The 26,585-nt window shown below is 38.2% G+C and overlaps 1 long non-coding RNA gene across 1 annotated transcript in view; it reads right to left on the reverse strand.

Moving 5' to 3' along the window:
- Positions 1-24,017: 24,017 nt before the first annotated feature.
- Positions 24,018-26,585, reverse strand: part of LOC121075608 — an 82,079-nt gene continuing 79,511 nt past the window's right edge. The window contains exon 6 of the long non-coding RNA XR_005823067.1: positions 24,018-25,977. This is a non-coding gene — a long non-coding RNA (uncharacterized LOC121075608). The remainder of the gene's footprint in view (positions 25,978-26,585) is intronic.

A 26,585-nucleotide genomic window follows, 5' to 3' on the forward strand; every position in this document is an offset into this window, starting at 1 on the left:
GGTTTGATTCCAGTCACAGGTCTAGATGCCATGACATAATTTAGGAATTCAATTAAATATGCAATTTCATAATGAAAAATTCTCTATCTCATTCCATTATTATCTGTTTTACACATTTCTTGACTTACCAGCCTCCTTTCCAGAAGCCTGGGGACTCTTTGAATCTAGGTATGAGCTTACACCAGTCTTTCTTAGCCTTGCTGAACATCTCCTCTTTGCCTTAGTCCTACTGAACTTCACATTTTCATGGCAAACTGATATTAATGCATGTCTAGTAAGGACTTTCCTTGAGATTTACATTGCTGTAATATCAAGTTCCTGTCAAGCTAGTTTGAAAATACAGAGAAAACACTTGAATTTATTTTAAGTAAAATCTGAAATTATCTTCAATTATTAACATTAAAAAAAAAAAATTGCACTTACACTCAATAAGGTGCAGGAAGGATAGCAGAGTTTTTTATTATGCCTTGAAAATCCATAGCAAATAATTCCTCCAACAAAAGAAAAAAATAAACCAATAGCAGCTTTCTGTGGAAATTCACAGTATTTTTCTGTTCAATGGTGCATGAAAATACATGTGCTTTGTATGAATATAGAAATGAAGAAATAACTTATCAAGCAAATGTATAGGTACTTCTTCAAGTATTTCTATTGCTTTGGAAACATTATTCTTTTTTTAACACAGCTTTACTGATCTGTTGTCTGTCGGGTAGATCTAAGATGGGAGAGGAAATACTTTCCTTCATTTTATGATAAAGAAAAGGGAAGAAAGAAAAACTAAGGATTAAGATGCCAACATGTGTTTTATCTACTTCAGTTCTGCCTGAGAGAACCAGATTCAGCAGAACAGTTTCACCTTTACAGAAGTTATTGCTTCACCTTCTCCGCCTCTTCTTACAAGTTTTCCTATGTTATTCCTTAGCTCCTTTGTATTTTACCTTTCGCGGGAGAGTAAAGCGTCTGCTCTCTAACGTGACAATGCATTACACAGAAATCAATGCCATCAAGCACCAGAGAGCCCTAGGTCTACCAGAACAAGGGGAATATTTTAAGGGTGATATTCTGCAAGCGCATTGAGATATTCATGTGCCTTTAAAACTTATATAGTGCCTAGTGGTATCAAAACACCTACCGAAAATCTGCAGCCAGATGGTTGTTGATAGACAACCTCAACAGCTCTTGTCATAGAAGACTTTGCCCCAGCGACTGTCTCTGTCCTGGTGCCTTCCCACAGGGACTGATCATGGCAAAAACAAATGTAAAATATTCCATGTAGGTGATACAGGTTGTTTTCTTTATTGTCTCGTCTCTTTTTCTTCAGCCTTAATAAGATGTGCATCCAAATTAGACACATTTAGGTAATGGCAAAGTTGCTGCAACAGGAGTATCCTCGCTTTGTGTAGCAGAGATTGCTCAAACATTTCCAGGAGTTACATTTGGCATGTGCACCTGCTATGACAATGTTATTGTGACATGTGTGTCAGCATCTCATTGTGATACTGCCATTAACTTTCTCAGTAAAGCCACAACGTTAATAATAGATTGAGTAATCTGAGCTATTGTTTTTCCTTTTACATTACTGCTGTACTCCGCAGGAAAATTGCCTGAGACTTTTGTGACTATAATTGTTCTAAAGATTGTGTTTTTAGTAAGGTGATTGCATTTAGGTTAGACTGAGCAACACATAGTATTTGCTGTAGGAAAGAGATGGATGGATAGAAAGAGACTAAACAATATATCCTTGCAGTTTGGGGAAAAGATGTGATTATCCATTTTTCTTTAGCAAAATACAAGAATCATAATAATTCTTCAAGATATTGACTAGGAGCCGAAGGCTAGAGCTGTCATTTTGAGGAAATAAAATGCAGAATCTGTCAGGAATTATTTTACTTCCAACTCCATGGCCAGCCAATATCCTTGACCCAATAAATGGAAAGGTCATAGTTAAAATACAAAGTGGTTACTACTTTAAACAGCAAATATAAAAGGCATTTAGCTCAGCAGAATATTATTTCTAAGCCATGTACATTGACAAGAAATACAAGAGTTTCCTGTAACCTCTTTTTAGTCTGCTGTAAACTTTTTTCTTCTGATGCAAATAGGGCTATTCTTGCTACTGATGATATGGGATGGTATTTCTGATGCTTACTTTTCTTTTGTAAATATACTTTCTTCAGAAGAAAGTATACTGCCAGAAGGTGTTTGGAATGCTCCAGGCCATAGTCAGCATCATGGCCACTTGGCTTTCTGGGTCTGGACACAGGGCATCTTGTGGGATGTGCAATTGCTTCTGCAGCCTGCAGGGCATCTCCCTGATGTCCTGCAGGCCACTGCAGTGTCCTGCCATGCAGCAGGGAGCCACGCAGCCGGCTATGTAGTTGGAGGCAATGGGGTAGCTGCTTAGCTCCCCTGTTCAGCTCCAAAACCCAGGTAGCAAGGCCCATGCCAAGCACACGCCTTGTATGCTCACTCAGATGCTGTGCTTGTGGAACAGCTTGTTTCAAAGACTGCTCCTCGTGCTTCTGGAGTGGTTGTTAGACTGACAATGTACCAAAACCACCTGACACGAGGCAATAACGCAACGTGACTGAATGTGACAAGGCTGTGTTGTGGCTGCCTCTAATGAAAACGAGTGCAGTGGCTGTTATTTCAGGTATTGCCTCTCTTGAATGGGTGTGCAAAGAGGGGACACACAGAGCTACACACACTTCTGTGATCTCTGCCCACCGTCTGTCTTCCCTGCATTTAAAGCACAATGGAGCAGATCTTCAGGACTGGAAGGTCATTAATGAAATGAGGAGCCTTATTGTGACCCTAACCATTGGGAACATCTCCCAAAAGATTGGAGCTACAGCTCCTAAGAATAAAGTGGAAAAATGCTTAAAGGTGAACTTTGTGCTTTGCAAGTACCTGGCCTGTCTGGACAGGCAATGAGTTGCTGGGGCCTCTAATTCGTGCTGGGTGTGGCCCTCCCAGGGGTTTGTGTCTGCATCAGGGGTCCAGCGGGGTGCACAGAAATGTCCCACCTAGCAAGCTGCTGAGGACAAAGCATATGCTTCGTTGTTGAGATCTAATCTTCAGGCTTTTTAATTTAATTAGTGCAATTAACCGGTCTACTTTGAAGGGATCATTGATCAGTTCTCTGTCCCCAATATTATTCTTATTTCTCTGAGAGATGATATCTGAGAAGGCAGTGGTTTTGTATAAATACAGAGGTTTTATTTCTTTGACACCCCTCACCATCAAAAAAAAAAAAATCACTTAAGTTTGTGGGAAGCTTTCAGATGGAGACATATATCAGAGCAGCAAGGGTATTGCTATTTGATTTCCTTGATGTAGTTTCTGCTTGTACATTTCCCAAAGCAAATAAAAACAGATTGGGATTGAATTAGGGGGTTTCACACTGAGCTCTGTATTGGTTAATTTAATAGGTATAAAATTCCCCTAATTAATTAACCCCATACAATTGTATAGCAGTTTGAAACTTCTTTCACATGTATACAAGCACTGTACCTATGATATGTCAGCAGTGGTTTTCTGAATGTTGTCAAACATGGAGTAAATTTGATTATGTTTTTTTTTTTTTTTTTTTTTTTTCAATCTTTATCCGTAGTTTTTGGGGGGGCTAAGGGAAGAAAACCTTTTCGGTGACTTGATAGGCATGCGCCAACTGAGACATCTAAAATGACTTTTAAAGTATTTATTTGTTTTTGTCTAATTTTACAGTTGGGTGTTTTGGAAGAATCTGCAGAAATTATGTTACCAGGTTACTGAACTTCAGTGCAAGGAGGCTCTATAAATCTTACAGGTGTTCATGATTTCCAGTAGTATTAGGAGCACAATTAAAACACATGAATTTGAGGATTATGAAGTAAGCATTGGAAACAATCATTTAATTACTGGACCCTGATATTCTCTCTGTGATCAAGCATACTTTTCTTTATTTTCCATATTTTCTTTTCAGTCTGGGGAAGGGTGGCAGTTACTAAATGTATGCGTTCAAAGAAAATCCACAAAACTTGAATACATAGAGAAAACTAAAATGGGATTTTGGCCCAGTAGAGCCTTATAGTTTTCTGTGTGCAGACTGAAAATGATCTCTCTTTCTGTTCCCATTTTTAGTCAGGGATTCAACGTAGTAGCTGTGTGGAGTTCCCCTGTTACACATGAACACAGCAGGACTGTACCAGGACTCTCAGAGTCCCCAGCTTCAGAAGAATTTCCCTCCACTGTACTAGAAAGATCCTGTATCTGAGTTACTCCAGATGTCAGTAAAAATGCAAAAACCATTTTGCATTTAAATATTTAAGTTAAGCAATTTGATAACACAGGCAACAAGGACTGTTAAATTTCATCTACTATTATGAATATAACAGTGACAAATACTGGTAATACTTCAAAGGAAGGCCAGAACTCCAAACAAATTACTTTGGAGCCTTCAGCTCAGGCATTTGCTCTCCAAAGCATGAATATATGGTGGGTACAAAATTTAAGGATATTAAGTTATTTAGCCTCAGAGCCTGACTTCATGATGGACAGTGGCACTGAATTCTGCAGTATGAAGCTTGATTGCATACCATAAATAGTGCATGTATGCCATATTGAATACATGACCTAATTTCATTTATATTGAGAATACATCTGGAATAAGACTAGAAGAAAGTGGGAAGTTCATTCGTCCTTCCTCCCTTCCTCCCTTCCTCCCTTCCTTCCGTCCTTCCTTCCTCCCTTCCTTCCTTCCTTCCAAAAGAAAATACTTTTTTTCACTCAACTTTTCAGACTTCTGCAAGTGAAATTGCATCTCTCATCTCTTCAAAAATCTTTTGCAAGTCTCCACTTGCCATTGTGGGTAGAATGGTTTTTGCTATTCCCATTTTTTTGATAAAAACTTTTTTGGACCATCATGGAAGTCGGACACTCAGATAATGTGATTCACTGCATTTTTAATTTCCCCACAAAGTTTTTCTCTGTATTTTTCAATATATCAACAGAACAAATGCCAGCACTGAACCAGCAAGAATACTGATAGCATTTGGAGATCACCTAATGGAGTATTGGATATTCAGGGCTATATATTGCCCAGCAATGAAAAGCTGACACAATATCCTATGTTATGAAAATAAAAGCACTAACCCTATAAATTGTCCCACAGAGAACACTCAGTGTATTTTGTTGGGTATTACAGAAATAAGGGCTTGATTTGGCTCCTGCTGCCACGAACACTTCTTTGCTGGAAGACAGAGCAGTGCCCTCATGCTCACATTATAGTTGACAACCCAAATATATCAGAGCAGCACAGCCAGGATCTGTGGCCCCAGAAAATTCAGTATATGAAATCATGGAAAAGCGTATTTTTATTTTATTTTACTTTATTTTGGAAGGCATGGATTAGGAGCAATATTTAATTAACTTTAGCTTTGGCTGCTCGATTGCGGCTGTTGGGACATGAATACTAGCCTTGATTGAAAGTCTGTGGCTTTGTTATTTGCTCATATTTTTACCTCCCTGATTCAACTTTATCTCTCTGTTGTGCTCTTGAGAACACTTGGGGGCAGTGGATATTCTGTTCCACAATGAAGACTGCATATTTTGGGAAAGAGGGAAATAACAGTGAAGCAACAAAAAATAAATCTGAAGCCAGTTCACTTTAGATAGTTTTAATGTTCTGCTCCTCAAAAATTAAAAAACTTCCAACTGTGTGCTGAGTGAATCAGCTTACCAGCTCCACCCTCTCCCCTGCTACACTGCCAGGGGACATCTTCTGCCATCATACCTGGTAGAGGAACTTCCTCTGGAGAAAGAGCGGCAGCTGTCCAGTTAAGATAGGTTTGAGATAGGTCTCATTATAAACAGCAGGTGTGATGGGTTCAAAAATTTTGAAATTCTAGCTCTGCCTCTGTGCAAGGAAGAGCAAAATCTGCAGCTGTGTTTGTAAAGTAGTGAACATTGCACTGAATATGGAAATCACATCACCTTCTGTTTCTTTCTTTAACATTTTTCTATATATAGTGAGAATAGAACATGAGTTGCTGGGAAAAGGCCATAAGAGCCTTCTGAGTGTACAGATATTATGGCAGGCTTCAGAAGTCTGACAATTCCCGATGCACTCTTTAATAAAACCTGGCATGGAACCGTAGAGTAATCTACCTGTCTTTGCTCAAGAGCCTAATACTGTGGGTTACATCAATAAGACCTGAGTCGTTCTTGTCACTGTGAAGATTGTCTTTTTGATGCCTGTATGGCTCTGAACACTCATTGGAATTCATATTGAGTGGCACTGGGTTGCAATGAGTATTTGAATACTCAATAGATTTTCATAATGATCTTAAATAAGTTATGCATTTGAGTATATCATATATCATAAGATATATATGTAGCTTAAGTATATCATAACATATCTACATATCTGGACAATTTCAGCTATTGAATGCCCTGCCGGAGCCCAGCCCTGCCTCACCTCTCAGCTGCTTGGCCTCCAGGGAGCAGGAACCTGCATATTCCAACTCCGTCAGCGAATGCACTCTGCAAATGTGGCCATCCTCCTCCCTTCTGCTTATTAAACATTCATCATGGCACAGCTAATGCAACACAGCTGCATGTGGTAAAGTTGGTATTTGTGCAAGCATACAAAGATATACGCCTCAACTGTTTTTCCAATGACATTATTTTCGGCATTTATCCATTGCTAAAACTTAATATACGAGCAGACATTGTTATTTTTAGAGCCTTTTTAACATGCATTCTGGACACACTGGAAACAATATTTTAAAAATATTTACATATATTACAAGAAATATGCAACAGCATTTCCTGAACTCAGTAACAGCCACAATCTGGCTTTACCTTTAGGACTGCTTCTTTATTATCTTAATGATGCAGTTTCCATGCAGACAAAAGACAGAATGACTTTGATATGAGCTTTGTGCATATGAATATTATCGGCAGAAGCCCTTTGTTTCACCCTTAGTAGGAAAGGGAATAAAATACGAAGGAAGTTTCATGGCATTTACAGGTTAGCAGGATTAGGATTTTGCTTTTGTAATTTTTTGTTTGTTCGTTTTTCCATTCTGCTTGAATCAGTGGCATTTGGGGCTCATGCTATGCTGATTTAGCCTTGCAAAAGTCTATGGAGTGCTTTTGTGTAACTACACAGCCTGCGTTGATGCTGGGAGGTGTACAGAGAGATAGGCAGGGTAGTACCAATAGGAATTATGTCAGATTTTGTATTCAGACAACCCGTAGTTGCAGTTCTGACATCATTGTTCATAGACACACTCTGGGAGCCAGCTGAAATGTGGTTTCCTGCTCTGCTCTCCTGATGCACTGGGGTCAGCATGGGGCTGGAGAGCAGCATTTTGCAGATCTTCCTTCTGCCTTGGAACCACCCCACAGGACTTGCACTAGGATGCCATTTGCCTTCATGTTATCCACACATTAAACACATTTGAAAGATCCCATGCCAAATGAATATGATTCTAGACTATTCCAAGCATATTCAATTGCTTAAAAGAGAATGCATTTTGTCTTGGCGTGCTGGCATTATAGGTTGAAAATAACTGAGCAGGTAGCAGGGACTGTCCTCACATTGACTCCGTCTGCTGTGCTATCATAGCAATTCTGCATTCTTGGGTTATGTGTGTTTGATGGCATTTTACTTGAGAAGCCACCCAAACCATATAAACTGATGTGGTAGATCTGTAAGTGTGCAGCACAGGATGACGGACAGTTTGGGAAGCTGGGCTCTCCCTCTCCGAGCCACAGTATCTTCAGGTCTAAAGGATCAATATTTAATAGAATCTGATGGACTCCAGCTCTGGATGAAGTGCTTATGAAACTACAGAATAGGACCTAATTTACCAATCAGACACCATGAAGAATATAGTCTCTGGAGAGAGAAGAGGAAATTTAACAATGGAAAAGGATGAAGAACAGAAGAAAAAATGGGAAAAGGTACAGGAGATGTAATCTCATTTCAAATAAATTATACATGTTTATGTTATTGCTGGTACTTCTCTTATATCACATGCTTTGCTGATCTCATGTACTCCTCACCATAAAAAGTTGCTCACAGGTACAGTGATGTTTCTAGAAGGTGAGTATACGTATGTCAGGAGAAAAAATAACACTCGCATTGAAGGATGATTTAAGATTATTCTTCTACACTTCTGTGTAAGATTGGATCTATTGTAACCTTCCTAAACCTTTGTTACCTTTTTAATTTAAACTGACAGGTTAAATGCTAATGCAATTGATAGGGGTGAACAACTGGTCAAGGAACAACCTGATCTGACTGTATAATGCATCAGAGAATTGCAAAAATATGCAGGTCAGATGTAATTTTGACAGAAAATGGCTCGCTGCAAGGGTTTATGTTTCCCTGGATAGTCTTAAAAGAGTTGGACTATAGTAAGTACCACATTGCTTGAAAAAAATATCAAGTTAAATTTAATGGAAAAAATCCAAGTTCTCAATATCCTCAGATTTCATTATCAGTTTTTATTGGAACTAGGATAATAAGATTATAGAATTAAAAGAAAAGTTATACCCATTTTCTTCAGCCCAGCGGTCCTAATGTGAAAAAAGAAAGCAACACTCATTTCTCACCATAAATACACACTGAAAACTACCTGGAAAAAGAAGTGGGTTCTGACCACGTGCAGTCTGACTTGGTCCTTATTGAAGTAGAAATTCTGTTACTTCAACAGGCACTGGGTCATGGCAGTTCCTGGTAACAGTAGGCAAAAAGACATTATCTTGTAAATTAATCCTGGAGTTAATGGTTTTCCACTTGGCATAGCATATATGACTGGTGTTCCTGTTTTAATTGAGTGCCCCAGCAGCTGCCCGAAGAAGCAGCCTCTCTTTTTCAGGTGTAACATATTTAAATGAGACAGTAACACCTGGGAAGACTGAGGGCAGTTCAGGGTAGACTACCTTATTTGTGGTTTAGGGAGCTTACCTGAAAACTAAGAGAGACACATTTAAGTTGCTCTGCTGACTGGTTGAAATTAATTTGTAGCAGAAAGAAAAGGCTATATACCCTGGAATGGAAAGTAGGCATCTTGTCCAACACCTTCTTTATTTCCTTACTTTATCATATGTGCTTAAAAAACAGCAGTGCTTTGGAATACAGATTTGTTTCTGTTTTGAGGGACTGTTTACTCCAGCATTAACCAGAAAGACACTGCTTCTACCAACACACCGGCGAAGTAGCTGTTCTTCTTTGAAAGCCTTCCCATCGAGAAGGGAGTGGGTCTCCCTCCTGATTTGTCTTCAGTGACATTATGCTGATGCATTTTTGGTAATATAATGCTCAGAAGAGGGTCAGTTTGTTTGTTTTTAAACTCTGAAATGCCAGGAATTGCTCAGACTGTGCTACCACCAACCCCTCGCCAGCTGATAGAGGTGGAGGGAACACACTCCAACAACAAGTAGCAAGCAGGCAGCACAAAGAGAGAGAAAGAATAAACATATAACCGCCTCCTTGAAAAAATAAAAAATAATGTACTTTTAATATTTTACTTTTTGTTTTATTTCACTTTTTTTTTTTTCCTCAGAAAACTTGAGGGATGAATTTCTTCCATTGCCTGTGCAAGTGTTCCCCATATTCTTCATGTTTAAAAAAGGAAATAGAAATGTAAATCGCCTCAGTGTATTTAAAAACCTTAAAAATAATAATTCATAGACTACCCTATGAAATGGAGCTGTCCTCACTGCTTTAACCTGCAGAGTAGGTTAGCATAACATGAGATCACTTATTGCTCTAGACACATAAAAGCCATCAGGTTTAATGCTTTACTGTGTTATCTCCCGTGAATGTTTGATTTCCAATCACTTCTGTGAAGCTCTAGAAATACAGAGATATCAGACAGATTCTGGGCTAAGAAACGTATTTGACTAGCCTGAGTTACAATGTGAAATCTGGAATGAGTAATGCACCCCGTGAACATGACTCCCTTTTTAATCAAACAGTTTCTAGTCCCCTAAAGGAACACAGAACACAAACTACAGAGCAAATATTGAATTTCTATTCTGCATTGTCATAATTGTGACACCATTTCATTTCTTTCTCAGCTTGTCTGGAACCAGCTCTGCTTTAGATGGAACATTATTGTTATCTTTTTTCTTTTTTTTTTTTTTTAATTTATTTATTTTTATTTCTGTTCAGAGAGAGAGAATCAGAAACACAAAGGAAATGCCTTGACTTTCACAGCTCTTCTGTCTACTACTAAGCTTTAGTATGTACTTAGATATTATACACAATGAAAAGAATAATTATTGCAGTCTTTCCTCTGTTCTGTGCTTTATTATGTGACCTTCTTATGGCTAAGATTGCAATCTGACAGTTTGCATTGCATTGGTAGCAGTAATTCACTGACAGTGAGTCCTTGACTTGGGACTCTAAAACTGATGGATTAAACAAGTGTTAAGGATGGTGAAGTACTAACACTGTGGTAATGGGCACTTCAATATCCCCAAATATCTCAAAAGTAAAACCAAAACAATCCATCGGGGCTCTCAAATCATGCGGGGGCAGGTTTGAAGCTCTCGGTCACTTGACAGCTTTGCTGTATTGCTTGTAATGCCAGAAACATCAGCTGCCTGTGGTCCATAATAATTTGGTACAAAGAGTGATAAAAGCATGGAGCAGGAGAGGTATTCATCTTGGCATATTTCAAGGTAGAAATGACAATCCTGAATTGATTCATTCTCTGACATAAAAACTCCATGCTTAGCTCCTCTTAAAAATAAATAATAAAAAAATAAAGAAAGAAAGAAACCAGGATTTATCCTCAAGACCAACACTCCTTTTCTTTTAGAAATTACATTCTAGACAATAAGTAATCACTATGTGCCAACAGACCTGTGAATCTGATTTTAACTTTCAGGTAACATATTAGGGCTATAACCAAATCTGAGGACTATTATCATAGCAAAATGACTGTAATGCTTCAAGGCTATAATAGTCATCACCTTTTTATCATTCATATTACCATCAGGCCAAGAAACAATGAATTTCTTTAATGTTATTCTACCATAGCCTTTAACTATATGCATTATTTCAAACATCTGAAATAATACTTTATATGGCACAGCAGAACAATACATCTGCCACTCACTGCGCACTGTAGTTTGCTAAACCCAGATGAGTGTAAATGCTTAAATCTGTTCTGCATATCATGGAAATACATCTATTCTTTCTATCATATTGTGGAATGATCTTTATGGGATTCATAAGTTGAAGGAACATCAATAGAAAATATAAGGTTTGTACTTAAAGTCAATGAAAGCTCTTTCAGTTATATCACCATTATAAAATTGTCCTTCTTACCTGGTTTTGGGAGGGCTTTACATGGTTAGCTCTCACACACTTTATGTCAAATGTAAAACATAAATATTCCAGGGGTTCACTATATAAATTTGTGATATACCTTTCCAGTGTCCTTTGTGTTCTTTCATGAAATGTTTATTCTTGTTATATCAAGTAGGTGCTAATGCATAATACCAGCACTACATGTAGACCATCTTGATAAATAATCATGTGTATGCTCCAGTGGTTTTGTGCATAAATGCTCCTATATATAAGTTGCTACAGCCCTGGGTCCTGAATGGATCAAATTTGTAAATACAGCACTATATTTCTTACCTCAGTTGAAGTGTATTATGATAGCAATACTGGCATTTATCTAGACTGTTGATATAAAGGTTGCTAGCCACACAAGCAATGCATATTGCATTATGAAATTCTGTAATAAACCGCTTGAATTATTACCAGAGATGGAGGATGTTTCTTGCAAAATATTGCATGAGGCCCAAGCTGAAATGTTTGCTACTGACTACACAGTGCTTTGGATCAGGCCTTTGAGAATACTGCCTATAAAACAACAAGCTTGAATAACTTAATTGTGATTTCTTCGATGTCATTATGTCACCCTGAAAACTAGATGCTTTAGTTCAATGAAAGGTCTCAGCAGTACAGAATAGCTTTTTGGTGAAGTTTAACTACTTCCATGAATTTGGAAATTTCATTTATGTGGCATGAGGTATAGTTTTCCATTGTATTAAAATGCTTAATTTAATTGTGAGCATGCAAATAGGATGCAAAGCCTTTGGTTCTTCAGTTTGGTGGGACTGGCTTTATGCTTCTTCTGTTAGGAAACTTGCCCAAGAGATCTTTGTTTCCAGGATCTGCTTGGAGTTTCAGCATCCACCACCAGGAAAGGCTCCAGCTTGGATCCTGGGGAGGAGAGCTGTGATGTTCAGCCTGAATGAAAACTAATAGCGCTCCAAAGCTATCAGTTGTTCCATGTCTCCTCTGCTACAGCACACAGCTGGTGGTGACACGGAAATGTGATCTTAGAAATCTAAATTTATTGGAATATTTCTCAGTTGCATTAAGGAAAAGGGATTCAGATATAAAGGGCACAGGCATAGCATAAGGGGCAGCTATTCTTCTCTTACTGGATGAGCAAAAAATTATTGAACTTCAGTCTAATTTTTCTGTGATTTCTTTTGTGACCTTTTACAAGCTACACAGAGTCTGCCCAAGGAAATCACAAAATGATTTCTATTGGCTTCAATGGATGAGAGATTAAGGTTCTAATTTCTCTTTGAATCAGTGTTCTCATTAGTAAATTACCAACCTCAAAGCTTAATGTTTTTAATGCTCTTCAATATCCTTGAAGGGAAAGTGATACTGGAATGTTAACTGTCCTTGTTGCCAACAGCTATACAGCATACAAATCTAGATTAATATGAACATTTCACTGGCAGTGACAGCACTGTGAAATCTGTACCTGCATTCCCTCTACCCCAGAAGAAGAACTAGGCAAGAGTCAAAAAGATTAAACATTATAGCTAAAGAGAAAGCTGATTTCTCAGCAGGTGCCTTGTATTTCCTGCAGGTTTTACTATATTTTAAGACAGATTTTCCTTTGCTGTCATCAGAACCTCTGCTGAACTACTAATTTCATTCACAGAGTTAATCAGCAAGTTCACTTCACCTGGATTTGAAATTTCTGGATCTGAATGTTCACTTTGTTACAGTACTCACGGGCTTACAATGTTCAAACACAATTACAAACTAAAAGCTCAAGGAGAAGTAAAAGTTCTTCGTGCTGGCAGTGGTCATCCTATATACAAACCTTTAAAAGGAAAATGTGAAAATTTCAGAGTAACCTTCAGTGGAGAAGAAACAAACAACTGATGGTGAATTTGCTGGTGACATAAATATTTCAAAGAAGGACATTTCTGAACATTTCCGAGCAGAAAATTATTAAATCTGAGTGATAAAATGGGTTTACTTTAATTTGGATGTTAGCTTGGATGTTCATTAACAATTAGTGGATTGTGGAAAATATCAGTCCACAGCTTGCAGCATGACTTAGGTAATAACTGTATTAACCCACTTAGACTATCAGCGGTTGCTGTTATATTGGTTTTTATCATATGATATTTGCATCACAGGAAAGGCAACTTTTATATTGTTTAGTGCTATGGGCTAGACCCACTAGAGTATTTCAATCTCTGTAACAGTGATTTTGGATGTGAATGCCCTCAAAACCTTCGCCCAGATGTGACCAAGCCCTGGAGTTACGGGCTGTTGCGCTGGCCGAGCAGATGAGCCCAAGTCACAGCTGGCAGAGCTGGCCTTCCCTGAGTTGCCATGCCCAAAGGACCCAAGCCGATAGATGGTGAGGTCTGGACTTCATGCAAAACACAGCCCCTTGTGTCCTTCTCACCTAGAAGGCCATTAATTGGGATGCTGGCCCGCAAAGAGGCAGACTGAGGTTGAGCTCTGTCACCTGGCTGGCCCCTTGAATGAGGCCACCAGTTATGCAGCAGGGGGGACTTCTCGGTGTTTCTTTGAAGTTGTTCAGCTTGCATAAATTCAACTGCCATAAAGTCTTTACAAACTCATTGGGGTAGGGCTTGGAAAGCAGCTGGTTTCCTCTTCCATTGTGGGTGCTTTAATCTGTAGTCACCACAGCCACACTCACCACGGAGTGCTAAATCTTGCCTTGCACCTGTACTCATGTAGAAAACTCTAGGTAAATCTAGCTTTGGTATAATCCATTATTTGGAATAAATACCTATCTCCCATCCCCTCACTGCTCCATAACAGCTTGATTTTGCCATCACCAATTAAAAAACAATTCTTGCTCTGTCTCACATACACTCATTCATACCAAGCCTTTCAAAATATCCACACGACTCCAATATACTCTTCTTAGCCCTCTATGCATATGATTAACCCAGCCTCTGACTCAGTAGTTATCCAAAATCCCCCAATGGCATATTCAATTGTATACTGGGTGAATGGGTGTCTGGTGCTATGCATAAATTTTGTATCAAATGACTCCATCCCTTTATTGGTGATAACTAGAATGGTAATTCTTAGACTGTGACAGATGGTACAGTTATTTTGGAAGACTTAGATGTCTAAGAGTCTAGGCAGCAGATGAACAATAGCTTAAAAATATTAGTGATATCTACATAGAAAATTAAATTGTGTGGAAGTCAGAAGAGGCTTCAAAACTTGACCAAGGGCAAAATTAGGGCAGGTGTGGTAGAAACAGATGTACAAGTCTAAAAAGATTGAAAGCCTGTCTGGTATACCATTATATTGTCATTGATGGGTTTATAGGTACCCACCTGTTTATATGACTATTTTATTTTCCCTTGGTCAAAACACACCTTGGGGCACAATCCTGAGCTGAATGGAGCACAGTGCTGTTCTCACAAAGAGGCTTCAGTAGATCTTTCCCCTTTCCACTGGCATCATGACACGTGGTATAAATCACAACCCTTCCTTCTTCCTACTGTTACTTGGTATCGTCAGTGATTGAATATTATTGTTTTCAAAAATCATTCAGGTACTGCCTGCACAGTCTGAATATCCCAGCTGGAACTGCATAGGTTAAGGCCCAAATCAATCCTGCCTTTTACCAGCCTGGGGAGCAGGCAAACAGGTTTCTTACAGAAAACGAACTCTGACCAGCTTAAAGGAGAAAAAGGGTACAGACCTGAATTTTCAGACTCACTTATTGCATTGCTTACATTTCTGATTTTATCTATTTTGCATATTGGGCAATTATTTAGCACTAAAGACAATTGTGCACATGTACGTACACTCATATCTTGCACAAAAGTATCTTCATAAATATCTCTGCTATGCAAACGCATCAATAGTCCCCTGGGTGAGGGGGTGGAGGTGTGTATCCAGTAGCATTTCTTGGCAATGAGTCCTTATAGCTTCATCCCGGTGAGAATAGAATGTACCTTTTCAGTAAATTAAAAAAGAAACCTCCATCTTCGCTGCAGAGTATCACCTGACATGCTTGTTGATTTACTCAACTTATTTTTCATTCCATAATTCTTCCAGACTGTGTTCAAATGATCTCATCCTGCATTTGTTTGATGAAGGTTACCAATCTGGAAAAGCCATCTACTTCCACCTTCATTATTATGACTGATATTTCTGCTGCTCTGTTTACTTGCCTTTAATCTACTCCAAGGCTAACATTTGTTTTTGGCCTCATCCACAAGGAATTCAGCAATACCCTTCCCCCCATCCCCACCTAAACAGTGGGAACCTCTGCATGGCAATGAATCCTTTGCCTTGAAGTACTTTAACATTTTAACTTCTGATCCAGTGGTGCATCAAGAACTGTGGAAATACCATGTGGTATAGTCAGGACAACTCTAACCACCCCTCAGTGGTCACTGATTGCAGCCACAACCTGAGTAATTGATCGTGAGAATCATTTCAAATGGGTGCAAAGTGAATATGAGCAACTGCTCTGCTTTAGTGTTCATTATCCCAACAATAGTTATGGATTAGATCCTAGTCCCGGGTGCCAGCAGGCAACATGGGCAGAACAGAATCATTCCTAAGGTATTTTAAAAGCCATCAATTTTCAAAAGTGCGCTATGTTGAATTAAAGCTTGTCCAAACTATTCAACCTGGTCATATTTCTTCACCATCAGTGTTGTATATGTCATCTGTTGTTTCTCCACCTGTTAATCTGTCTGTGCTCTAGCTGTAGATTTGATTTATAAAGATGCCTATATCTTGTTTGCTACATGCGACCAAAGCAGCTTTATTTTTTTTTCTATCATTGTTTATCTTTTCATGCTACATCCACCTATTAGTCTAAATTTTGAAAGACAGGAAATATAAAAAACTAATTCCCACAACTGTCACTCGCACATTTCTACCTTTTCATCACGACACAACAGGACATTGTTCATGTACATATTTTGATTTATAATTTTTCACCACCCCTATTCATTGCTATCAAAAATGAATTTTTAACCATGAGTGATATATATAAACCTGATGATTTGTATTAATAATCAGCTAAGGTTGTAAGAAATCTCCTGCTGTGGTTAGTCAAGGTAATGCAGACATGACTAAAATTACTTTACTCATAACCTGCAATAATTTTAATAATGTTATTTCTAGTTCTTTCAAAGTTCTGAAAAATATTAGTCAGATAAATGGTCCTTCTTCAAATATCAGCTTTGCTCTGCATTTATCAACTCCAGTAGGGTTTGTTTTTGTTTTGGTCCTGGTTTTCATATCTTTGTGCCTGGATACGTCTGCTCTTCAGTTGTCTTAGTATGTTCCAATACAGTAGCAATATTTTCCCTTTACTGCCTCATTTAACCTATGCGATAAAGATGCTTGTTGTGTCTTAAGGTAAGTATTTTCCCTAGAAATTTCTATAGAAGTTCTTGTCAAACTGGATGTTTCTATTGATTTTTGAATTGATATTAGCAGGTCTTTTTCTGCCTTATTTTTAACAATTGACTTTTAGACCTTCACATTTCTGGAAAGAAATATTGCTGTAAGTTGAGATGACCCAATATAATCTTGACCTGCTCTTTTTCTTCTTTTATCTCTCAGTGCTCCAGTATCCTAATAGCTTTTCTTATACTCCTTACAATTAGTTCACAGAAAATTAGAAGAGATAATGGTTAATGGACAACTGCCACTCACCATCAGTGAAGTGCTACAAATGAAAAAGCTATTTCAGAAGCCAGAGAACTAATATTACAGGGATAATAAGTCATCTAAAGTTGGGGAAAAAATGGGAGGAAACTGAAATTTTCCTCAGTCAAGACTGTTTTCAGAACTTGAGAATAATCATCTCTGTGTTGCACTCACTCAGGTCAAATCTTGAAGAACTTTTCTAAACCTCAGTACGTGCAGTGAAATGACACCATGTCAACTTAGGCCAGTGATACTGTTAGAAATTATCTTGCGGTTTTTCACGGGCTTGTCTCGAACTCTTAAAAAGATAGAGAAAAAAAACGTTAAACCTGTGCAATATTAAAGTATATGACCAATATTTATACCCTAATTAACCAGTGCTTTCATTGATGGCCAGCATGCTGAGAAGCCCAGATTACTCTTACTTTTACCAGCACAGAAATCTAAAGTGTTTACCATGTTAGGAAAGTTTTCCATGAATGACTCTTGCCTTCATTCCTCCAAGATGAAAGGAGAAGAAATAAGAAACAATTTTTCAATTATTTCATGAATTACTCAACCACATATATCTCCGTCAAGTGATTGCCAGTGATATTTTATAACTGTATTTCTGCAACAGTAATTTAACTGGCTTTCATATGCATCACAGAAAGCTCATCATGGTACTACTATCTGAGCATCTTTGAGGAGTGCATGGTTGCCTAACTAACATGTTTTAGCTGTGATCTTTTTGCTTTTGAGTTTACTTAGATATAATTTATGTTCGAATTACACAAAATTCAGCACTTTGAGCTTTGCATGTGAGTATGGAGACGCATTTCGCAACTGTTAAGCTGAATGCTTATGGTTACTGAGGGCCTCATTTTTAAGGCTCAGTACTGTGCATGAGCTACAGGCATTTGCCTATGTAGACACTATCACACGGAGGATTTTTTTCACTTGTAGTTTGGAAAAGCCAAAGCTGAAGGTTTCGTGATAAATATGTTTGACAGAACATGAAGATCAGTGTAGGACATAGCATTCCAGGAATACTGGAGAATAATCCCAGTTTGGTAGGTGGCTTATACCCTCGTGGTGTACATTGACAATGCAGAACCTTTTATTCTACTTTTGCTTTTGTTCTAGAAGTAGTCACGTCAAATTTAAAGTGGTTACAAGATTACACATGAGGTAAAACTCTGGTAAAACTCAGGGCAAAAGAAGACCACGTCTATTATTTACTTACCTAACCAAGCTTAGTCAGAAACGCCTCTGAATATTGCTCAGAATGCTGTTTGTCTTCATCTGGGGAAAAAAAAAGAAAAATTCAATTCTGTTGTGGAAACACAGTGCACAGCATGGGATCACACTAATCAATTCAAGCAGGCCTTGGTAAAACTATCTACTATTCTGCAATCCAGCAGCATCAAAGCTAATTAATACTCTTCTCAGCTTTAATTAATGTATTAGTGGTTAATATTTCTGTATAAGCTACTCATAACTCAATAATCCTATCACATTTGCATTATTAATAGGACAGGTATGTGCCTTTGAGTTGATTGATCATAAAACCTATTAGCCTAGATTGTAATGTGCCTCCAGTTACCTCCAAGAAAGAGCAGTAATCACTAAGAGTACGATAGCAGGTAACAGATTCAATTATATGAAGGCCTTTTCAGCTTCCCAATGACTGTGACTGGAGAATTAAAATGACATACATATTTTAAACCACATGTGAGTTAGTCTAGAAGATTATAAAGTGTCTAAAACCAAGGACTAAATGCCCTGGATTATGAGAATCCCAAACTCTTTCAGCTCAAACTCAATCTACAAGGGAAAGTTTTATTCTCAGATTAAAACTGGAAAAAAAAAAAAAAAAAAAAAAAAAAAAAGTCTAAGCACAGACTAATCCACTCTGCAGAAGAGAGAATTTCCATTACTCTCTTTACCCTACTCCGTGTGCATATAAGCCTACTGTGCAGTGCAAGCTTATTTATTTAAATGATTCTGTGGGTTGTTTCAGGTGGGATATGAGTAAATACACCAAGCACTTCTCTAAAGCATGTTAGAGAAGAACAATATTTTGCAATTTCCCTCCTACAGGTTTTGTGTTCTACAAAGAGAAATAAAAAAGTACTTCATCCTTTTCAGCAGCCTTGAAAGCTTTTGCTTATTCATACCTCTTTACAATAGAGGACAGATAATCATCCAGAAAGGGGAAAGCAACATTCAAACTGTGTGGAGAGAATACACAGTCAGATGGGTTCCACGTGAACAATAAAAAAAAAAAAAAAAAAAAAAAAAAGAGAGAGAGGTAAGGAAAAAGCAGTTTGCTCCTCTGGAGACTCATCTTTTTAATGCACTACTTCCACAGGATCTTCTAATTGCTTCTTGTGGGATTGAAGTGTTTTCTCTTGCAATCTCAGTTTAGAAATTTGTTATATCAGTTGGTAGGCTGTTCTGCTTTTTTATTTTTAGGTTTGAAGAATTGTTTTCCTATTTTTTATTTTTATTTTTTTTTTTACCCTGAGATATTTTCCCCACATCTCACATTTTCTTGTTCATGTTGTTACTATCAATGAAACTTCAGCTTATATGATGCTGTGAAGCTGAATCCTCTTTTATAGCAATACTTTCTTATATGGTGGGACAGCAGTGAAAGCTGCCAGCTAATCAGTTCTGAAGTCTCACATGCAGGCAGGAAGCTGTGCTATTAATTATACACTGAGGTGTACCTGCATGCCTCACGTGAATTCATTTTCCATTCTGCACTGTATTTCTTCTCTAGTTGCAATATCTTTGTTACAACTACATATAAAGAAAATTAAAGCAGGAAGAAGAAGGATGTATAAGAAGCCATGCTGTGTGAAACCTGAAGCAAAAGACACAGACATCACAGCTAAAAGAGGAGAGACATTCAGGTAGCAATGCCACTATTCCTGGCTGTACAGGATCTACGAGTCCTGTATTTTTCACTTTACGTGAGGTGAGCTGCAATCAGTACAGGCAGAGCTATAGCTTTATGCACCCAAACTGCCTATGTGTGTACAGGAGACCTCTTGTCCGCCAGGCTAGTAGACATGGTGCAACCAGGAGTGCAGCCCTGAAAGGAATGTGGACCACAAGCAATGCTTCCCTGTAGGGCTGGAAAGCTCACACAGGTCAGCCTGGTCCAAGGACTCTGAACCTGCAAAGGCATCTCGCAGTGCAGAGCTGAGCCAGTGCCCAAATGCACTTCAGAAGACAAACCTCAGTTTTACAGCTCCTGAAAACTAGAGTATTGCACATGGTTTTATCATCCACCCACTCAGACACAGCTCTTTATTGACAGCTGCCATGTGAAATTAAGGCCTACGAAGTAATTTAGGCATTCTTCCATAATGCCAAGAAAATGAGGAAAATAATACACTTTCACCACTTTTCTCAGGGCTTTGATTTAATGGGTTAAAAATGCTCCTTTATTTTGCATAGGGCTGAAAAAATCACTTATCATAAATAATACAGTAACTTAATTTCAACACTTTTCCTCTGTGAAATGTTTCTGAGTAGGTTTAAAAGTATTTCTTTTGAAAAAGTACTGGTGCTTGAGAGCAAATTACCAGATATTGTATCCGCAGATGACAGTTATACACAAACAAGTAATACTGTAAATCGAGAAAGGCTAATATTACCTCTGCATATAGCAATTGGAAAGCATTTAAGAAGTAACTTCAAGGAAAATATTTATAGTTAAAATTAGTGCGTTAGGAATATTTTTTGCAACTGAAGCTCACTTACCAAGTGCTTGAGGTAAGTCATTTTGAAGGACCGAAACTCAAATAAAAATTAATTATTTCTTAACATGCCAGTAAAATTATTGCTATTACTTGATTGGCTTTAATCAACAAATTCATCGCTTTTTAGGATAGATGATACCATCTCATGTATACAAAGGCCGTACACTTTCATCCTGATATCGAACTGCTCTAAGACAAATTGCCTGTGTTTAACTAAAACATGTCTCAGGATTACATCAAATCTTTTATTTCCCTTGATGCAGTTCTGTTATTTCCCTTGAAGCACTTTGTGTAGAAGGTTCAAACTGCGGGAAAAACAACAACTACTGAGGTAAAGTGGGAAGATGCAAAATGAAAACGTGTCCAGATCTCCACTGGAAAAGCAATCACATTTCTGGTAAACAGCAGAGATCAAATGAGTCAGAAAGAGCCTGACTGCCCACCAGTCTATTAAGGGCAATGGGAGTCAATGGAAGATCAATATGTTTTGGGTACAGCCTTGAAACAGACCTCTAAAAGTGCATAATTAGCCATTCTTGGAAGTGTCAAAATAGTTCACGCTAAAACACTCTTGCGTATGTGAGAACATTTGAGAGCACAGCCTGTGCTTACCCCCGCGTGAAATGCAGCCTGTCCGGCATGTGTGAGAGGAACGAGAAAAGCCAGAAGACTGACAACAGCTACAACCTAGAATGTGCTATACAAGTCATTCATGCCTTGGTTTGGCGAGAGGATGAATTAAAACTTCCACGTGCATGCCTGAAGACCAGCTGGTCTGGCCTTCGGTACTGCGAGGGGTTTCCTGGGTGCAGAGCGGCAGCAGAGATCTGTTCCGCTTGCAACAACGCACACAAGAAGCACATTCATCCTCTGCTACATCTGGACAACAGAAGCTCAGAGATCTTACACTTAATTAGAGTTTTAGGATAATGTTATACTGTACATAAGGACTAATGTTACACTGTAAATAAGGACTTGCTACCATCCGGGAGGAAAGCGCAGTCTGTAACCAAGGAAGTGATTGTTACTGTTTTCTTTCCAAAGCCATATCTCAAAAACTTTTTCTGCTAGGTCGTTTCTGAACTTTTGAGGTGCCCAAGTTTGTACTATGGTGAGTTTGGACCCCTGTTTCAGTACGTTGTAACTTTTAGCATTTGGTGGCGTTCCCTAACAGGATCTCATGTTTTTCTGTTACTGCAGTGCAGAAGAAAAAACCCTATTGCTTTAAGAAGAATTACTAAAACTCCCTGCATGCCAAGCAAAAACCCACTTTAAAAAAAATTGGCGGTCTATTTATTATCCTCTTGGTGTCAGTGCATAACTCTCAGGAACTCAAAATGAAGCTGTATGCATGGATTGTTTACAAATGTTTGTATCTCTGGCTGCAGACACTCAAAACACACCAATATAAAAAGCAGCTATTGTTCATACACTGCAAATAGGCTTTTACTTTGCAGTTAATAATCCACAAACAGATTTATTCTCTGAATAGTTAGCAATCCTCAGAGCAGCAATATTTTTTTTTTCAACCAGGCTAGGATTTCTGCTTTAATGACTGAAGAAACTAAAATATATGGTTAGGTTTCTTTTTTTCTTTCTTTTTTTTCTCTTGTGACATTAGATTGGCATTTCAGAATGATCATTAGAAGTCTCTGGTGGATTTAGAGCAATAAACAGAAAATGCAGCAAACTGAAAGATATAAAACCTATCTTCACCGTCCTTAGGATGGGAGCATGCATATATTCTGCTATAATGTATATAACATTTAGTGCATATGGTTTCTACTACAGGCCTATTTATTAAAGATGAATTTTTTTCTTATCATTGACCCACTGCATGCTGGGACTGCTGTCCCTGCTCAGGAGTAGCTGCAGTAGCTGCTGAAGTACAATCCTTTCTTCTCCATTTCTCTGTGGGTTAAGCCCTCAGCATACACATAATAAACTCTCTCTGTGAAGACTATATGCCACTGGTAGCAACCAGGGGAAAAAAAATGAAAAGAAAAAAAAAACTATAAAAAGGTAATATGTTATTAAAATGTTGAGGAATTACAGAGCAATCATACTCCACTCTGTGCCCAGAAAGATACCAGAATTAATAGTCAGGCAATCTATTTAAGCACTCAGAAGATAAAAGATGGTAAGTAAGAAACAGCATGGATGGTTTGAGGAGGAACCATATCAAGCTAACCTAATGCCTTTCAGTGATAAGGTAAGAGATTGTGGATAGGGAAGCAGCAGCAGGAAGCCTGTAGGAGAGGAGTTACAGTGGGAGATGCTAGGAACATCATTAACATAGAAAAGCAGACATCAAATCAGGATAAATAAATAGGGATAGTATATTTAAAATTGAAAGTAATTCTTCAAGCCTAGTCATTGGTCAGACCACAGCTGGGTTACTCTGGCCTGTCTTGGGCCCAATACTTCTAAAGATACATGGATTAATTAAAGGGAGTTCTGAAGACAACGTGCAAAATAGAACTGCAGGAAACCTGAACCATGAGGAAAGACTGAAATTACTGAGCTTGTCTGGAAAAGGATGATGAGGAAGGTGAAATGCCTTAACATGACTGAAAGGTTGTAACCTACATGGGGCTAGGTCTAGCTCTTTCCTTGGTGAGGAGGAAGGCTGTGAAGAGTACTCCTTGTCATCATGGAGAAGACAGGATAATTTCCATGATTAAATTGCAAGGGAAATTTACATTGAAAATGTCCAGCCTAACACCAGACTTTAAGGAGAAATTTAATAGACATCATAGCTTTTTCTTAGCTGTAAAAATCAAAGCCCCAGGAAAAAAAAAAAAAATAATAATTTCAGTTAAAGACATTTATCTTAATTTTCTAACCCCACTTCTTATTTTGAGAGCAATGAAGGCACAGGTCTGATCTTGTACTGTTGATTCTGAGGTCCTATCTCCAAATGTAAACATCTGTAGAAAAAGAGCCAAAGGTTTCTTTAAATTGGATGCTTAGCAGCCAACAGATATTTGTTATCATTGTTCGTGAAGTCCTGTTCTCATGAGATAAATACACAGAGGCAACTCTTATATTTCACTTTGTTGAATTCATTTTATGAGATCCTCAGGTTTAGTGGTGCTTCATTGCTTTATCTGGATTTTTTTTTATTATTATTATTATGTTTTCATCCAATTGTTCTTCTATAGATTTATAGTCAAAACAACTAAGGACACTTTGTACCTAACCCTTTCATAAAAATGATTGAAAAGTTCAGCTGAATATTCTCAGTGCATTTATTTTCTTGCCATCCTTCACAGATTTATTTCTCTCCATTCCATCTAAAAATATTGTTTTGCTTAAGAAGAAAAAAAACCATCCTTGTGACAATTTGCATAATATGTTAATGCTGATATGCATCTAGACATCTGGATGGCATTTTAATATCTCATTCTCATTCAAACAACTAGAAACCACACAGATGGTAGAGACAATTTTAAGAGCATTGTTGTAAACAAATAAGGCAGCCAGAAAATCAAACACACTCTAAGATAGGCTTTAGAGCCTCTACTGCTTTCTGTGTGAGAATATGCATATGACATGTTTTGACTGCACGAGCGAGCAGCCCTCTTCAGTTTCAGATAAACTAAGAGGCAAGTGCAAAATTTTTAATTGACATTGGTAATCATTTTATGGGAAACTTCTTACCCTGTCCAGCATAGCTGGCACCACAGATCATACTCACCACTAGAGAGATATTTGAGGCTCATGATGCTGCTGGGCAGACTATGTGTTTTATTTCTTCTTATTTTCAATTAGCAATAAAAATATGAATAATCCTGATTGCTTCAGGAAGAAGACATGCCAATTTTGTTTTTGTACTTTACATAATAATGTACCTTCTAATAGTTAGTTGTCCCTGTTGTTAAAAATTCACCTATAAGAAGTTGCATAGAACTCAGTAATTCCTTCCAGGCCTCTTTAATCTGCTGCTTGTTTGCACCTCCTTATAGGCAGGTAATCTTTCTGAACTAGAGGGACTACTTCAGGTGCCAAAGTTTGGGATCTGTTCAACATGCTTATGTAAGAGCTATAGAGCAGCCTTTTCTGTAGGTGGAGCTGATGTCTCACCAGCTGCTGTAGGCTGGTGTATCTTTCTGGATTGCATTAAAATTACTCCTATTTTTATGAAGTGACTCCATAAATTGGTTATTTTTTCTCTTACTACAGTTGTTCTTGGATCTCTTAGCAGTTATGGTTACAGATCCCACATAATTAATTTCACTGACATATAGAAGTTTTCAGGGATTCAGCTGTACTCAGTGGAGTACATAATACAAGATTCCAGGACCTGCTTCTTTGGCTTCATTCTCCTGTAGTCACAGACAAAAAGCAACAGTTCATACTCAATTATTTCTCTATGTAATTGTAAGTACATCAGAATATTCCAAAAGCTGTTGAATTTTGCGATATAAAACCAGGTATCTAAGCCTTTCATGGTAACCCAAGAAACACCTCAAGTAGTGAATGCCACTGAGATATTTGGCAAACGAGTTAAAAATTAGTGCCCAATAGAGCCTAGTTAACTGAAGACCATAGGACTCTCTTGAATTAAAGAGAATAGAATTAGAAACTCATGGAAAGCTGGTGGTAACCTCTTCAGAAAGCAGTTTATCGGGAGACATGGAAAACAGCAGTTCTTCAAACATTTCTGCTTTTCCTCTCATATTAAAAATCCCAATTTGTATATGGTGCATGCTAAGAAGGGAATAGAAGACAGCTCACAGATATGAAAGACAATGCCAATGGAAGTTCAAAAATAAAAGGCCTTAAGGCCTTAAGTCATCTTTTAAACCTAGGAATAAAAACAATATTTCATCAGAAATTATTCCAACAGAAGCCTTTCAGACTGAACACTGAATAAACCCATTTCCCTTTATGACTGCAGCCTGCTCCCATGCTGAGGACCATCCCCACTAACGGGCAGGTGGTGCCCACTACTGGCTGACATCCTTCTTTCCCATAGATGTTTGCTCAGTCTCCCTCTCACACTTTTCCATCTTGTAAGAACTCCTTTGTACGTGAGTTTGGTGGTCCAGACTGAGCCATGAGCCAGGTAGCCACAGTGGATTGAAGCTTGTCACTGATGCTGGGGCTGGGAGCTCTGAGCAGAAGAACCAGAGGTAGCAGGAGTGGGAATCTGAGTCAGGAAGACTTCTGCACTCTAATGTAGCTATGAAAACTTTATGTGTCATATTTGAAGTTTGCCTTTAAAAAAAAAAAAAAATCAATAAAACTTTAATCCTAAGCGTGCTTACTTTGACAAATTTAGTTAGTGTCTAGCAGAAAAGGGAGGATAAAAATAGTCATTTAATTTTTAGTCTGCAAATTGTAAGATTGCAAACAACATTTGCTCTCAAAGATGATTCTTTGTTCACACAGCTGGATTTTTGTGATTCTTCTGCATGCTTAAAGAAAATCATGATCTAATTGTTCATACTTCAAGTCTGTTGATGATGGAGCTATTGTGGCAACTAGAATGGATGGAAAAGACATTAATAACAAATGGTGTAACCATCTCCCTCTGATCACAGAGCGCTAGAAAGCAGGAAAATGATTAAATTATGATAGGAATTAGCAGAACACAAGAGATGGGCACTTTTACAGCACAGATTGATCCTTTGTGCTTATGCTGAGGGGGCTGGTGCATTCCCTCACCAGGTGTGGTGGGTTGGTAGAGGAGGAGGCAGCTCCAGGGACTATTCTCAGTGCCTGCAAAGTGAGGTTGTCCACAAAACCAAGGGGACCTGTGGGCAGGAGTTGCTGCTGGCGGCCTCAGCATGGCAAGGGGATGTTGGCCATGGGCTTTTGCCCCT

The sequence above is a fragment of the Cygnus olor genome, chromosome 10 (assembly GCF_009769625.2).
Source record: "Cygnus olor isolate bCygOlo1 chromosome 10, bCygOlo1.pri.v2, whole genome shotgun sequence".
Classification (NCBI taxonomy): Eukaryota; Metazoa; Chordata; class Aves; order Anseriformes; family Anatidae; genus Cygnus; species Cygnus olor.